We start from the raw sequence: 16,964 nt of genomic DNA, 5'->3' as shown, positions 1-16,964 counted from the left end.
AAATTACTTGTTATTACTTTTTTTTCTGGATATTTTTATCATGAAAGGGTCCTGGATTTTGTCAAAGGTCTTTGCTGTGTCAACTGAGATGACCAGATTGTTTTTTTCCTTCATTCTGTTAATTCATGTGTAAAATTTTCTTATGTTGAATGACCCTTGCATTCCTGGGATAAATCCAACTTTAATTTGGATTTATCCAAATTCTTTTCATATGCTGTGGAATTCAATTTGCTAGTATTCTTTCATGTATATTTGTGTCCATTAGTCAGGGTTCTCCAGAGAAACAGAACTAACAGGAGGTAGATATAATACAAGTATAATAAACATGTCTCACACAACCGTGGGAATGGAAGAGTCCAAAATCCATAGGACAGGCAACTCCAATGAAGGGTCTGGATGAACTCCACAGGAGAGGCTGCCTGGCTGAAGAATCAGTGAACAAGTCTCTTTTCTTCCTTAGAAGTCTTCAATTGATTTATCTCATTTGTGAGAGAAATGCCTTAGTTGATCACAGATGTAATCAGCCACAGTTGCAATCAACTGACTGATGATTTAATACACCAGCTTTCTGGTTTATCATCCAGCCATGAAATATCCTTGCAGCAATGGTCAGACCAGTGCTTGCCTGACAAACAGCTGCGCATCTTCACATGGCCAAGTTGACACCAGAACCTAACCATCACACATATTCATAAAGCTAATCAGTCTATAATTTTCTTTTCTTGTATTGTCTTTATCTGGCCATGGTATCAGAGTAATTCTAGCCTCATTCAGTGAGTTAGGACGAGTTCTCTCATTCAATTTTTTGAAAGAGTTTGAGAAATAATGGCATTAATTATTCTCGAATTAGTGCAGTTCACCAGATAAGTCATATGGTCCCGGATTTTTCTTTGTTTGGAAGCTTTTAATTACTGTCCCAACCTCTTTACTTATTAGAAATCTGTTGAGATCTTTTATTTCTCATTGAGTCAGTTTAGGTAAGTTATCTATTTCTAGAAACTTTATCATTTCTCTAGATTACGTATATTCTCTAGATTATGTAATTGTTCAAAGTATTCTCATATAATCCTTTTAATTTCTGCAATATCAGTGGTAATGTTCCCTCTCTCAATTTGGATCTTAATTGTGTCTTATACCTTTATGCTGTTTTTCTCCCAAAACTGACTATAAATGAAAGAAATGCCTGTTCTCATTTTAAATGGAGGAAAATGAGGCTCAGAAACATCATATAAAAGGACTATGATCACCCAACTAAAAAATGCTGAAGACACAATTCAAACCAAATGATCTCTGAAATCTAAAAGTTGCCCCATGATAGCTGAGGCGCCTCCAAGCAGGAAGAAAGATGTAAAGAGTAGAAAGAGAAGGAGGAGAGGCCCCAAGCCTCACAGGAAACTGAGTATCCTCACTGCCCCTTGGCCTTTCTCTGTAATTCTGAGTCCTTCTAACTCAGGTACCAGAAAGAGATGAGGGGGTCTCGTTTTATTTCAATTTCGCATTTTATTTTCATCACCTTGGGCTGGGGGAGGCATGCATATCTGTTCTGCCGTCTCACAAGTGTCATAGGGATCAAGCTTTAAACAGTCTCAGCTCAGGACTTGGTTCAGAATCATCCGAGAGCCAGCCCTGCTACTGGGGGTGGAGTCTGCTGGGAGAATTACAGGAAATGGACATGGGGTTGACCATGGAAGTCAGGGTTCAAAAAACCCATCAGAGTATTGGCATCCTCAAGACAGTTCAATTGTGGGGGAACGCAGAACAGAAGCATCTTGTCAAAGATTTCAAGACTAGTCTCAAACAGCTTTCACCATGTCCTCTTTCCACACATTTTAGTCCCAGCCCCTCACCTTCAGACCCAGTTCTACAAGTACCTGTTGTGACCATTCTTTTTTTTTTTTTTTTTGAGGTTTCTGACATATAAAGTCAGACTGACCCTTAGCTTTTCTCACAGCTGTCTGAATTTGGCATTTTTCAGGTTTGCTAAGAAAATAGCAAACCTCTCTCTTGGTGGTATTTTCAACTGGTATATCCTTAGCTATCTTTCCCGACCCTGTAACTTAACTTTTTAAAGAATCCCTTCAATTTGGTTTTCATGGGTACTGGGGGGAGGGGGGAGGACAAAATAAGATGTGTCCAACCCAGTCTACCTTCTTTTCTTCTTTACTGTGCATTTTGAAGACTCCAAGTTTTCCTCTAAATATTCCTTTAACATTGGAAAAAAAATCTTTCTAGTTTTTCTAAAAATTTTCTAACTTAATTCCACTGCTGTCAATGACTGCGGTCTGTATGAATCAATTATTTGAAACATGTTGAGGTACTTTCAACCTAGCAGGAGGTCATTTAAAAAAAAATTCGTACTTAAACCGTGTTTTCTCCAAATCTGTATTGGAGGCTGTGTTCTTTATATCTGTCCACTAGATCAAACTTGCTAGTTTTGCTCTTCAAATATTCTATGCCTTTGGTGACATTTTTGGTCAACTTTTCTATCAATTACTGAGAAGGATGGGTTAAAAACAACTCTCCATAATGGTGAATTTGTTAGTTCTCTGTGTAGTTCTAGTTTGATTTATATACTTCGAAGATATATATTAAAAGCATAAAGGTTTTAGGAATTTTTTCCTGGTGAAATAACCCTTAAATTTCACTGTCATTTAAATACCTTCTCTACCTCTAGCAATACTTTTTGCCTTAAAGTTTATTTTGTTTGATTACATGCAGTTACATTAACTTTCTTGTAGTTAGCATTTGCCAGGTATATCTTCTTCTCAGCTTTTGACTTTCCAGCTTTTTGTAACCTTATGTTTTAGATGTCTCAACAGAATATAGCTATATTTTTTAAAAATCCAGTCTGACAGTATTTTTCCTTTAACTGGAAATTTCAGTCCATGTACATATCTATTGATTAAACAGATTTGGATTTATTGCTACCATATTCTTCTGTATTTTCTGTTTGTCCCAATCCCCTCTCCCCCCACCCTCATTCTGCCTATTTATTTGGAAGTTACACGCTACACTCTGCGTTGTGGAATTTTATCAAGGGCCATTTCTCCTTCTGCCAGAACAGCTGCGATGAGTGTGTCCCCCCAGTTCCTAACGTTAAAATGCCCTTGTGATCTAAGGCCCTTGTCTTTACACAATGACAGATTTCTATTTAGCTTACTGCTATCTGTATTACCCTACCTTGAATTGAATTGTTAAGCTTTTAAAACTTTTTAATATTTTAAAATAGTTCCGACATCAAGAGAAAGAGGCAAAGGCAGCCAGCATTTTGGAGAACGGAATTTTGTCATCTATGGATCATACCGGTCTGCACGAACTCCACGCACTTCTCCAAGTTCCACAGCGGCAGATCCAGCCGGAGCCACGCGAACGGGCGCCGAACCGGTGGAGGCTCGGGCCCCCTTTCTGGGCAGCGCGCTGCACGCCGGCGCCGAGGCTGGGCTGGGGGCGACAGCAGCGCGCACCCGCTCAGCGCCTAGTACGCGGCTCCTGGTTCTTCCGGTAACTGCAAGGGGTGCTCTGGGGTCCCCTCAGTCCGGAGAAGGAGAGTGGGGCTTACCCAAGTCTGCCGTGTCCCCACCCCTTCTTTTAGCTTCCCCATGGCTGGACGCCGACAGGGTTCTTTAGGGTAGCCGGGCTCTGGTCGCCCGCGGCCCCGCGGCCCGCTCCGCACCCCGCCCTCAGACCCCGCGCGCGGCGGCCACCAGGGCGGTCCGCAGCCGGCGCAGCCTCGGGCCGGCGCCCGCCCTCACGGCCTGGTGGGAAATGTAGTCCCGCGGCGGCCGCGGTGGAGGCGTCCGGGGGTGCGTCCAGCTCGGCCGCTCCCGCGCCTCTTGGGAGGGTGAGTGCCCGGCCGGCAGGGCCTCGCCGCGGCTCTGGGCGCGGGCGGAGCGGGCAGGCGGGCGCCGGGCGAAGGCCCCTCCGGAGAAGCCCAGGACCCGGGGGGCGGGGGTCCAGGACGGCCGGGGTGGCGGGGGCCGGACGCGGCTCTGCTGCGCTCCTGAGGAACCCGGTCCGCGAGTTCCCCTGCTGGTCTCCGGAGGGCGCCGAGGCCGAGTTACGTCCCCGGAGCGCCGAGGGTGGGTCCTTGGTCCGCGGGGCCCCGAGGGGCCGACGGCATCCTCCCCGCCTGGCCCGGACGCGCGCGGATGTGGGGACCAGCCCCTCGGGCGGACGCGGGCGCGGGCTCCAGGCCTGCCCTGTGCGCGCCCCACGTGGAGGCCGCGGGCCCGGGGCTCTGCATCCACCGCCGTGGGAACCGGGAGGCCAGGCCTGGACGGATTTCCAGTTCAGGGAATCCTTTTAAAAATAATGATAAAAGGACAAGTTCACCATAGAGCGAGTAGAAAATTCAGATGTACAAAAAAAGTCATTTGAAATCATTCATCATGTCGGTGTGTGTCTATGTGTATGAACTTAGAAAGGCTATTTTTATTCGAAAATATGGATATTAGTGTCCATACGGTTTTGCAGTGTGCATTTTCTCCATTTGCCTCTAAAAACTGAGTTATGAAACAGACTTGGTAAGGTTGTGTAAAATGTGCATACCTTAAGTCTGCAGTTCCATAATTCTGTACGTATATCTTTACCTGTGTAACCAACACTCAAACAAGGTAGATAATGCGCTTTTTATTACTCAGAATATTGAAAACATATACCAAATTTAAAAAACCAGCTAAGTCGCCACTTTAATGCATGTGAGGAAAATTATGATAGTGCTATTAATTAATCTTCTCTTTAGGCATTTATGTTGTTTCTCTTGCTTTCTGAATATTATAAACAATTTAGGACATCTGGCTATATACATTTTTGCATTCTTGTCTCATTCTTTACATCTCTTCAAGTTGTGGTGGGGCGCACCAACAGAAAGACCACACAATATCGAATTGCAAGCCAATTAGGAGTCTTTATTTGCCGGCCAGCGTCTCCCCTCCGCCCCCACTATTGGGGGTACCAGAGTGCAGCCCCCAGCCTGATTTTGTGCAGGCTTTTAAAGGTATAAACCACATCTTGGGGTGTCTGAAGCACGTGAGCAAGCAAGCAAGCAAGCAAGCAGGGACAGAAGCGGAAAAGGAGCGGTTAGCTCTTTTGCAATAACAGGATGCTTGCTGGGTTTGTGACCCTGATTTTTGCTAAGTTTTTAGCAATGGAAAATTTTCTCAACCCTTCACATTCCCCACTGTTTTTTTTTACAATAGAATCAAATCATTGTTTCTTCGTCGATAGAGGGGACTTTCTGATAACGGGGTCGCAAAACTAATAATTTTACAGCTTGTATTCTTTTCTAATATATGCGGTGAGGCAATTTATGATGCAAGGACCAATCAGTAGCCCCAGCAGGATGAGGACTACTGGACCTGCCACAGCGGAAAGCAGAGTTGTAAGCCATGGGGACCAGGCGAATAAACTTTCATACCAGTTACTTTCAGTTTTTCGCCGTTCTTCTCGCTCTCGCAACCTGTTAGGAACTAAGGAAAGGCCATTTTTGATTATTCCTGAGTGGTTGGTATAGAAACAGCACGTTTCTCCAAGAGCCATACATAGTCCCCCTTGGAGGTCTAGTCCACGCCGGTTTCGGAGGACTACTTTGGCTAATGAATCTAGGGAATTTTCCGGTAGACCGATGGAGCTTTCTAATTCACTGAGGTCCAAATCTACTTGCTTACTGAGGATTTTGAAATTCTGGTCTCCAGTGAGAAGGGCAGAAGTTCCTATTGCAGTTGACCCAGCGATGCCTAACCCAACTAAAAGGGGCACTAGGATGCGAGCTCGCTTGGACCAGTAAGTAAGTCCTAAGTGTTCCCTACCCCCCTCCCCAGAGTAGTAATATACTTGTGGGATAATATGAACTGAAACACAGAACTCCCTTTCAGCAGCCATGAGGGTGATTCCAGATGTACAGGCAAACCAAGTACTGTTGGGGGCTACAAGGAGGCAGTCCCCACCGACTGGGGTGTCCTCTAGAGATATGAGGAGTCCGCAAGAGCTACTGTAAGGGGATTTCATTAGATTAAAGTTTTCAGAATAGATACAGGTTCCGTGGCTTTGGAGATCCCCTAGAGTGAGCGTTGGTTCCTGTTCCCATTTACACAGATGCTGGTTGTGCGCTTCTTGTGCTGAGAGGTTTCTGACATGAGTTTCTGCGAGACCTAGGGAAACATTAATTCCTATCCCAATATAATAAGGGGGTTCAGGTTTTAAGCAAAGCCAACAATCTTCAGTAGTATTTGGGTCTGTGCTATTCATAAATTGGAAGACTGAGTTCAACGCATCGAGTAGGGGCTTTCTAGGGGAAGGAGAGAAGTCAGTCTTTGGGTTTTGGGTAATGAGGCTCGGTGGGCTGGGGTTGTTTTTAGGTGAAGGTATAGCCCTAGGTACAGGGTATATAGACTGTACAGGTCGTAGGCCGGGGTTGAGGGCCCTATTTGGCCCAATGGGATTTACTGGTTTGCGGGGAGAAAATCTTTGGATTGTAAAACTGACGCCGGGGTTGTGGCCTGCTACACAGAATCTGAGGCCCCAAGTTTTACCACTGGCCCAGGTTTGCGTATGCCAGGAGGGGATTCTGATGATGGTCGGGTTACACGAGCCAGTGGTGCAGGCATTTGGACTGGGAGATGTTATTCTAGTCAGAGAGATTAAGGGGTCTTGGTTTTTCCAGAGGGCAAGCATTTCACAACCCCATTTTGGACAGTAAAACTCGCCCTCCCCCAGACACTTAGGATTCCCCCCTTCGGGGCAGGCATAGTGTTGGGTATGCCATAGACCCCGTTCTAAGGAGAGGGTGCCGCAGCCGAATCTTCTAGCCCGATACAAAAGAGGGTCCCACGGGCTCCCAAGCAGTTGACAAAGGTCAAAATGAAGAGTGGGCTGTGCCGGGGTGGAGGTTTTAGCAATAATTTGCCCATCCACTGTTCTACGTAACTCCCACGTATAGTTTGTGAGTTGGTGGGGGGTTTTCCTGGTGGCCCCTGGCAGAAGAATTAAGAGGGCCCAGGGGGACACTTGGAGAGTCTTATCTTTAGTGGATCTCCAGTCCGCTGGATGGTCCATCTTGTGGGAGCCTGGTCCGGAGTTGCCCTTTTGATTTGGGTGTGATGAATCCAGTGCCGCTTTCCTGCCACTTTCACCGCCGTTGGAGTTGAGAGGATTACCGGCAGGGGTCCCGTCCACCGGGCCTCCAAGGTGGCTGGCTGATGTTTTTTAATCCAGATTAGATCTCCAGGCTGCACCTGCAATAGATCTTTGTTTGGGGGCAGGGTTAGTAGGTCCTGGATGAGCTACCCTTATTAGCTTCTGAGTTTGCTGAGTACTGGAGTGCAAAGCCTGTAATGAATTTAAAAGAGAATGATTATTCAATTCGGCTAGCCTTCCCTCCCCTAATTTAGGAATTAGCGGGGGTGGTCGTCCGAATGATTTCATACGGTGTGATTCCTTTAACATAAGGAGTACATCTGGCCCTCAGAAGGGCAAATGGAAGGAGACTCACCCAGTTTTCACCAGTCTCAAGCTGTAATTTGCTTAAGGTTTCCTTTATTGTCCTATTCATTCTTTCCACTTGCCCTGAACTCTGCAGTCTATAAATACAATGCAACTTCCATTTGATATTTAATATTTTTGCTATTAATTGAGTAATTTGGGCGATGAACAACGGACCATTGTCGGACCCCATTGCAATTGGAAGGCCAAACTGGGGGACAATTTTGGAAACTAGCTTTTTTGCTACTATCTGTGCTGTCTCATAAAGTGAAATTTCTGGCACAAGGGTGCTTTAAGGTTTTTGGTACCTCCTTTCTTAATTTTCACCAGAAATGTGTTTCTAAGCACTTGCAACCTAAGAGCACCTGGCAACTCACACCAGCCACAAGCATTTATTCTCTTTACTCTTCTGAGAGGTGCTAATGATTGGTTGTTTAATGTTGCATTTTGTACACTAATGAATATATTCGTACTTTACCTTTTGTATTTTAATTTTATATCCACTACACAAGTGTACGTTTTCTTCAAAAATGTTGTATTTTCCTATGGCCAGATATGAAAACTTTCCCTACGTTTGGGTCTCTGACATCATTGTTCAGAAGAACTTCTGCTCTGTGAGTTAAAAAAAATTTTCTGTAATATCTTCTGGCACTCTAGTTTCACGTATGTGTATTTTGGCTTTTTTTTTCCTTAATTATTATGGTAACATACATCCAACACAGATTTTCCCATTTTAACCACTTTCACGTGAACAATTTAGTGACATTAATTACATTTGCAATATTATGTTTCCATCACCATCATGCATTACCAAAACTTTTTCAATACCCCAAACAGAAACTCTGTAACAATTAAGCAATAACTCCCCATTCCAGGCCCAACACCCCCTCCCCCTATCCCACAACTCCCCCAGACCCTCGTAACCTGTATTCTCTGTCTTTATGAATGTGCTTATGCTAGTATTTCATAAAAGTGAAATAACACAATATTTCTCTTTTGTGTCTGGCTTATTTTACTCAACATGATGTCTTCAGGTTTGGTCTGCCTTGTAGCAGGAATCAAAACTTCATTGCTTTTATTTCTGAATAATAATCCCTTGTTTCATGTGTAAATTGTGATTGTTTTCCAAATGGTGAGCCACTTGTTACAAGTTAATGGATAATTCATTGTGTTTCTTCACTGATGTGAAATGTCACTTTTTTCACATTCTTAGTTCTTACACAGAAATTTTTTTCTGAACCGTTTGTGTCAGGAGGATTTTAATTTGTTCCATTACTCCTTTTCCTTGTTAGAGTACGAGGTCATGAGGAAAGAGATTATATTTGTCTCATTTACAGCCATATTTATCCCTGTCCCCTTGGGATGGTGCCTAGCACATAGTAGGTGATCAACAACATATTTGGTGAATAATTTTGCCAATTAAATAACACTTCTAATTAATGTAGCTTTGTAATACCTGGTGAGCAAGTTCTTTCTTGTCAGTATTCTTTTCAAAAATTTCCTGGTTGTTTTATACAACATAAATAGTCATTTTCCCATAATTAGTTTTAAAATAATATTGCCTAGGTACAGCTTTCGGGGTGTGTTAAGTTTATAAATTAATTTCAAAGAAATGGAAATTCAGAATGTTGAGACATCCTCTCCAGGAATATAGTATGTCTCTGTTTATTCATCTTTCTTTACGTGTATGAATAAATTTAAGAAAATAAACATAATACAATTCTAATTTTCTTTATATAGTTGGTATATACTTGTTATTTAGTTTACTTGCAGCTGTTCTGTTTTGTTGCTGTTGTAGGAGCTCGTTTCTCGTGCTCCTTCTCTGTCCTCAGCTCTGCTGTCTGAACTTTGTGTGAGCTCTGGGAAGGGCCCCACAGGAGGAAGGCCATGGCTGCTGGGCCTCTGCCACTACAAGTTCAGGTGAGCTCGGGCTCTTCTCTCGGAACTTCCCCTTGCTCCAATACCACCTGGAGGCTTTGCTGCAGAGGGCAGAGCTGCTGAGGTATCAGAAAGTTGGCTGTTTTTCACAGAGCCCTACTCAGGGCCCCTCACCTCTGTTCTCAGCTGCCACTTACTCACACAAGTGGATACCTTGGCCTGCTGAGCTCTTGCTTCTGTCCAGGGGTCAGAAAAGGAACAAAAGTTGATGACAGAGATGGCCCTTGTGCTTATAGGGTTTTAGACTCTCAGGGAAATAAGAGAGGACACATCTGTACAGGAGACAGTAACAGTAATCACACGTGAATATGAAAATAAGGACACATATAGTTAGGAACCCAAATTATTAGTGTTCCAAGGCCTGGAGAAGGGGAGGGTGAGTGTCACAACTCAGAGAAGTAGGGAGAGTCAGCTTGTGTGCAGGGTTGAGTAGAGATAGCTAGAGAGGGTTTGCTGTGATGGAGTCAGGGTGTCCCAGGTTTGAATCTGACTCTGCCAGGTAAAAGCTGCTTTGCCTTGAGCAAGTGACTTGGCTTCCCTGAAGGATCAATTCTTCATGGCAACAAAAGAAATAACAGTATTAACTGAGTGCTTGCCACATATTTGGCATTAAGAATTTCACCTGGCTTATTTCATTTACTAATACCTACTTCATAAATTCATGGAAAGTTCCGATGAGATAACGTAAGTTCAGAGTGCCTAGCACAGTTCATGGAATGGTGAAGCAACCTGGTTAGCGGTGGGCTCTGGCCAAGAGCTTACGTAGCATTCTGCAGTTTCAGAGGTGGAAATAGCAGCGACTGGTAATGATGGGTTTGGCTGGAGTTGGGAATCAGGTGCATTGTTTGGGGTCGAGTTCCCAGGGGGAGGAATTGTGTTTGGTGGGGTGGTGGGCAGGGGGGTGGAGAAGCAATTTGAATAGAGGAGTTGGCGTGATAAAAGCTTTTCTAAGAGAACACAGTGTCCAAGCAGATAGAAGAGATCATTGAGTGAGAATAGTGAAAAACCCACGGGTTTTTGCTGAGAGATTGCCTGAAAATGGAATCTGCCCATTTTTACTGGAACCTGAAATTGTTGCTTCTCTGGAAAAGGAAATAAGTCATCAGGGGGACTTGGCCTAGGTGATACTAGTTTTTTGGGGTTTTTTGTTTTTTTGTTTTGTTTTGTTTTTTTAAGGTTAAGCTTACTTAACCTTCCTGTGTATAATAGCAAAAGACTTGTAATATTTTTCTTAGTCATAAGATCAAGTATTAGCGTTCTCTTAAATATGTCACTTTTTTTAAATTCAACATGCATTTATTAAATTCCTATTATGTTTTGGAATTTCCCATTGCTCAAAAAAAGACAAAAATTAAGCTGCCAGAATGCAATATACCAGAAATGGCATGGCTTTTAAAAATGGAATTTATTGTTACAAGTTTACAGTTCTGAGGCCACAAAAATGTCCAAGTTAAGGCACCAGCAAGAGGTTACCTTCACTCAAGAAAGGCTAATGCCATCTGGAGCGCCTCTGTCAGCTGGGAAGTCATGTGGTTGATGTCTGCTGGGGTCTTGGGGTTATGGACACCTCTCTCAGCTGGGAAGGCGCATGGTGATGTCTGCTAACTTACCCCCTCATTTCATATGGCTGCCCCAGGAGCGCCTTCCTTCCACATCTCCAAAGGTCTCTGGAGTGTGAGCTTTGTTCTGAAGCTTTTTCCAAAACCGTTTCCTCTTTAAGGGCTCCGTCAGCAGCCCCTCCTTGAGTGGGTGGAGACATATCTCCATGGAAACCATCTAATCAAAGGTTACCACCCACAATTGTGTGGGTTGCATCTCCATGGAAACAATAAAAAAGATCCCACCCAGCAATATTGAATGAGGATTAAAGAACATGGCTTTTCTGGGGTACACAACAGATTCAAATTGGCACAATCACTAATAAAATTTAAAGTATGTTGAAAGGTGGTACATTAAAAGAAAAATGAGGTTGTAAAAGTCACAAAAAATCAACCACACCGGGCAACAAAAAGACAAAAAAATTTCCACTTTCAGAATCAAATCTAGCTATAACTAGGTAGAGTGTGTACTTCAGCCAGGCTGAGATGTACTTCAGAATGCATGTCCAGTTATCTAACATGCATTTCTCCAACTCGTCTTCAGTTCCATTCTCAGTCACTAGGGTAATATTACAAAATGTTGTCACTTGTTTTTTTATTCAGGAAAATCCAATATGTAAAGAAGATTTCATGGAGACAAGTATGAAATGTTTTTATTTCTGTTTTTAGCCCCTTTCTCTCACCCATGTTAACAAGCTTAGTTTTAAAAGGCAAAATAACTCACACACACGTACACTAGAAAGGAGATATTTGTGGGAGAAGAGAATAACTCAAACAGGTGATATCAGAAGATTTGGGTTGGTGAAGATTATGGTTTGATAGTCAGTAACCTAGATTTTATTTTATTAAAATAATCTTTTTCTTTTATATGTTTTATTGACAGATCTTCACACATATATTCTGTTCATGGTGTACAGTCTGTGGCTCACAATATCACATAGTTGTGTATTATCACCATCTTCACTTTTTAGAACATGTTAAAATAATCTTAATTAAATATTTAATTTTTTTGAGGTATAATTTTCGTACAGTAGTACAACCCAGTTTCAGCATACAGTGCATTGAGGTTTGTCAGATATATACTCCCATATAACCACCACCTTAATGAAGATATGAAATATTTCCTTCCCTTCAGAAAATGTCCTCATGCCCCCTTCCAGCCCATATTCCCCGTCCTAAGTAGCCACTGGTTTGATTTACATCCTTACAGATGAGCTTTACACTTCCTAGAACTTCATGCAATTGGGTGTATTCTACGATGCCTGGTTTCTTTTACTCGGGATAACGTTTTTAAGGTTTATCCATGATATTGTGTGTATCAGTAGTTTGTTCCTTCTTATGGCTGAATGGTAGTCAATCAAATAGAGCACATTTTGTTTATCCAGGCACTCGTGATAGGCCTTTTCGTTATTTGCTTTCGTTGGCTACTGTGAATAAATCTTCTGTTAAGATTCATGTACAAGTGTTTGTGTGGACATTGCTTTCACTTCTCTTGGGCAGATACATAGGAGTAGAATTGCTGGATCAAGTGTATGTTTGGCTGTACAAGAAATGGCTAAGTTGTTTGCCAAAGTGATGTGCCATGTTACGGTCCTGCCAGCAATGTGTGAGGATTTCGGTTGCATTACATTCCCTTCCACACTCGGAATGATCAGTTGCTTTAATTTTACCTATTCCTCTGGGTGAGTGGTATCCCATTGTGGTCTAAAAAAAAGATAAAACTTTTAAACTGTGAAATAATTCCTAGTCATAAAAAAAAATTTCAAAAGTAATACAAAGAATTCATGTATATCCACCTGGAGCTCCCAAATACCCCAAATGTCAACATTTTGCCACACTTCCTTTCATCATTTTCTTCCCCTCCCCCAGTATACAAGCAGATATGTAATTTTTTGTTCTGAATCATTAGAGAGTGTTTTAGACATGAGGTCTCCTTACCTCTAAATGCTTGAGTATGTAGTTCCTAAAAACGAGGACGTCGAGATTCTCTTACCTAACCAAAAGTCTGACCAGCACGAGGATCTGCAGACCTTACTCACACTTGGCCATTTGTCTCACGCTTGTCCTTTACCTGGCCCAGGGTCTAGTCCAGCCATGCTTTGCATTTGTCGTGTTGTCTTAATCTCCTTTGATCTGGAACAGCTCAGTCTTTGTCTTTGATGACTTAGACATTTTTAAGGCTATAGAAGCCAATTAATTTTGTAAGCTGTCCCTCAATTTGGATTTCTTTGATATTTGCTTATGATTACGTTTAGATTCCTGTTATTTAATGAAATTTTTGAGTGGCTAATATATGGTTAAAAATTCAAAAATTTTAAGTGAGCATACAGTTATTTTTTTTAAAGTCTGCTTCCTACCTTTGTCTCTCAGCTACCCAGTTCTCCTTCCCCAGAGATCATTTTGTCTTTTTTCATCTTTCCTCATATTTTCATCTTCTGTATATATGACTAGTGGTGTAACTATGAATTGCCCAAGTATGTTTTTAATTTTTAATTTTATTTTTTTCTGAATATAAATATTAGGCAACTATTTACAAAAATAATAATAATAGTGATAATAATGAAAGCTGCATAAGAAAATTCCATGTCTCAGACCCTCAAAAATAAATATGGATGTGCCCTCTGCTAGCCTTCTTTATAGTGGGTTGTTTGTATATAAAAGAAGCCATTTATATAATGTGGATATTAATCCTTTGCCATGAATTGCCAATATAGTTCTCTCTCTCTTTTTTTTTTTAGTTTATAACTGCTCTGCCACCAAAAATTTTGAAGTGGCATGTAATTAAATTTTCTTTTACAGTGTCTGGCTTTGGCATCATGCTAAGAAAGGCTTTCTCTACCCCCAAATTACATAAACATTACTATATGTTTTTTTTTAGTTTTGTATAATTTCAGTGTTTTCCATTTAGATTTTTTATCTATCTGCAATTTAATGTATGTGACACGAGGTAGGGATCTGACGTCATTTACCATCTCTTGGAGAGGACTTTCACTCGTCTGTCCGTTCACGAAGTAAACATTCAGCACCTCTGGCCTGCTGAGCTCAGTCCTGGACACTGAAGAGCAGCCGGTGAATAGGGCAGGTGGGCAATAAAAGGGAAGGGAAGGCGGGTACAAGAATGAAGTGTTAGCGGAGGGGTGTTGAGTGCGGTCGAGGACCAGGCGGCAGGGTGCTATGGGAGCGCGTTCTCGGGGTCCAACGAGGGAGGCGGGAAGGCCCTCCCCACCAGGACAGGGGTCTGAGCAGGTGTAAGGGATGCAGTGAAGGCCTCAGGGGCCCGCAGCTGGTCTGGGTATGGCCCTTAAGTGATATCATCTATTGAGTATTTCTCCATAGATCTTAGTGCTGTCATAAATGTGCTAGATTTCCATATGTGTGTGAGCACATTTCTCTAGATTCTGTTCTATTGCCTTATCTTTTTCTACTGTGGTATCACACTGTTTTATTTGTTGTGCTTTTGGAATTGATTTTGTTATTTTGTAGGTCACGTCTCTCCTCATTTTTCTTTGTCCAATTTTTGGTCACTGTTTGTATGCATTTATTCTTCCAGATGAATTTGATTATTTTTTATCATGTTCCAACAGTAATAGTCAAAAATGAAAAAGTACAGTTCTGATTTGAATTTCATTAAGTGTGTAGCAGTTTGAGGAAGACTACCATCTTTACAATGGTTATTCTAATTAAGTAAAAAAATTATGCTTACATCCATTCAGGTCTTTTATTATGGCTTTTGTTAACTTTTTACAGATTCAACCTGAGGATCTTAAACATTTTTATTCAGTGTATCCTTAGGAGCTTCGTTTTTATTGCTATTGTGATTACAATACGATTTTGATTTTATTTAAACAAGTTTGGATTGCTAAGAATTATGCATCTAAAGATACTTTGCTGCTGTGTTGTTTGGTGCCTAAAACATCATCACCACCAAATGGTATCTACAGATTATACTTTCATCATTTAAAATATCCTTATTTTAAAAAAAGCCTTTGTTCTTAGGTTTATGACCACCTCTCCATGATGGAAATAAACCCACGAAGCTGTTTATTTCAGACACCATGAGTTACCCTACACTTAAGGTAACACTGGGGGAAAAGGAGACTAAGTGGAAAAGAGAGAAAAAAAAAGAGAGAGAAAGAGGGAAACATTGGAAGGAACTAACAACACATACATTTTATGAACTATAACAAATCAGTGTTATCTATCACATCAGCAGACTAATGAAGAAAAATCATTCACTCATATAAATAGATGCAGAAAGAGAGTCTGAAAAAACCCCACTACCCGTTCATGATAAAACCTCTCTGCAAACTGGGAACAGAGGGGAACTTATTTCCACAAATGGACAGTGAACACCTGCAAAAGTCCTATGGTCACCAGCATATTTAATCATGACAAAGTAGGTGGTTTCTCCTAAGGTAGGAACACGACAAGAAAATTTTCTCTCACTTTTCTTTTTCAACATCGTATTGGAGGTCCTATTAATGCAGTAACACATGAAAAGAAAATAAAAGATGTGCACATTGGTAAGGAAGAAATAGATAAGTTGTTTTTATTTCATAAGAGAGGCAAGCTCACGGCACACATGAAGCCTGTAATCTTGAGGTGATGAGAACTTAGGAATTTGAGGAAGACAAGTGAATGGCACATCGCAATCTGAATTTGGACTTGTAATTTGCTTAATATAGTGAGCTAGCAAGACTATTTGTGGGGAAAAAAAGCTGTTTAATTTTCTGAGGGGGAGTCCCGAATTTCTGTTTGCTGTCTTTCTTCACAAAGAAGGGTTTATGTTTATTTCCGTACATATTCTCCCTCTCGGAAATGTTTACGTTCTCCTTCCTGCTTCCTTCACAAAGAAGGGCTCATGTTTATTCCCGTACATATTCTCCCTGTCGGAAATGTTATGTTCTCCTTCCTGCTTTCTCTTTATTTGCATTTGCCTGCTGTGTCTTACTCTGCTCTGCTATATATATTTTTGTTTGTTTGTATGTTCGTTTGTATTTTAGTTACATCTCTTTAACTTCTGTTTTGTGCTTTAGCTCTGTGTTCTATAGGTACCATATAGTTGGATTTTAACCCAAATTTGGAGTTTTTAACTTTTAATAGAGAAAAATTAACCCATTTATGTTTCTTCATTTATTGGACCTTTATCTGGTTATTTAGTGGTTATTTAATGATCTATGGTTGTTGGCTCTCTTGTTTTCTTCTCTTTTCTTTGCATTTGATGAACCAATGATGTTTGCTTGGTTCCTCTTTCCCTTTCATAAAATGGAAATTCTGCCATGCATTTCTACCGAATTAAGTTTTTCTCACAGAGATCTCTCTAAATTCTATGGGAATAAGTGCTGCTTGTCTCCTCACTCCCTCCGCGGGTTTTGTTGATGTCATCCCTGGCTGAGCAGGACTTTACGGTTGCAGGAATCAGTGACACTCAAGGCTGTGTCCGTGGACTTCCCTTGGGAGGAGTGGAGTCAACTGGATTCTGCTCCAAGGAACTTGTATGGGAAAGTTATGCTGGAGAACCAGAGGACCCTGACCTCACAGGGTAAGGTCTTTTCCTGGAATTCAAAACCTACCTGTATTTTATGCTAGATTTTTCTCTAAACCTATAGCTTCTTTAATAGAAAGGAAAAAAAAAAAACCCTACCGGTTCAATTCCAGGTGCTTACCTGCGGGAGTAAAAAAAAAAACCCTACATGCTGACAGTATTTTTTACCCTCTCAATGCAAGTCTGACCTAGAAATTCTTGAATTTCCCTGACCTTGTAGCGTGTTTGCTTGGTGTCCCCTCTTTTAAGATGAAAGGTCTTCTTTCTATAGAAATTAAAAATGAGAAATTTCAGAAATCACACCTTCCTTTTTTTTTCAGGAGCCCTGAAGGGGAAAGGATAAGGACATGTGCTGGGATTGGTTGTTTGTTTGTTTGTTTTTTAATGCAGTTTTATTGAGATAG

At 41.6% G+C, this 16,964-nt stretch overlaps 2 long non-coding RNA genes across 3 annotated transcripts in view; one reads left to right on the top strand and one right to left on the bottom strand.

The window, feature by feature from the left end:
* LOC143664856 (uncharacterized) overlaps window positions 1-3,685 on the bottom strand; it is a 28,197-nt gene extending 24,512 nt beyond the window's left edge. For both annotated transcript variants that reach the window (XR_013166623.1, XR_013166624.1), the window contains exon 1: window positions 3,304-3,685. This is a non-coding gene — a long non-coding RNA (uncharacterized LOC143664856). The remainder of the gene's footprint in view (window positions 1-3,303) is intronic.
* A 97-nt stretch (window positions 3,686-3,782) lies between these two features.
* LOC143664858 (uncharacterized) lies at window positions 3,783-16,944 on the top strand. Its single transcript, XR_013166626.1, has 3 exons — window positions 3,783-3,841; window positions 15,012-15,091; window positions 16,431-16,944. It is a non-coding gene; the product is annotated as an uncharacterized LOC143664858 (long non-coding RNA).
* The last annotated feature ends 20 nt before the right edge of the window (window positions 16,945-16,964 follow it).

This window comes from Tamandua tetradactyla, chromosome 20 (genome assembly GCF_023851605.1).
Source record: "Tamandua tetradactyla isolate mTamTet1 chromosome 20, mTamTet1.pri, whole genome shotgun sequence".
NCBI lineage: Eukaryota > Metazoa > Chordata > Mammalia > Pilosa > Myrmecophagidae > Tamandua > Tamandua tetradactyla.
The sequence above is the reverse complement of the archived record's forward strand: the minus strand, read 5'-3'. Positions and strand labels throughout refer to the sequence as shown.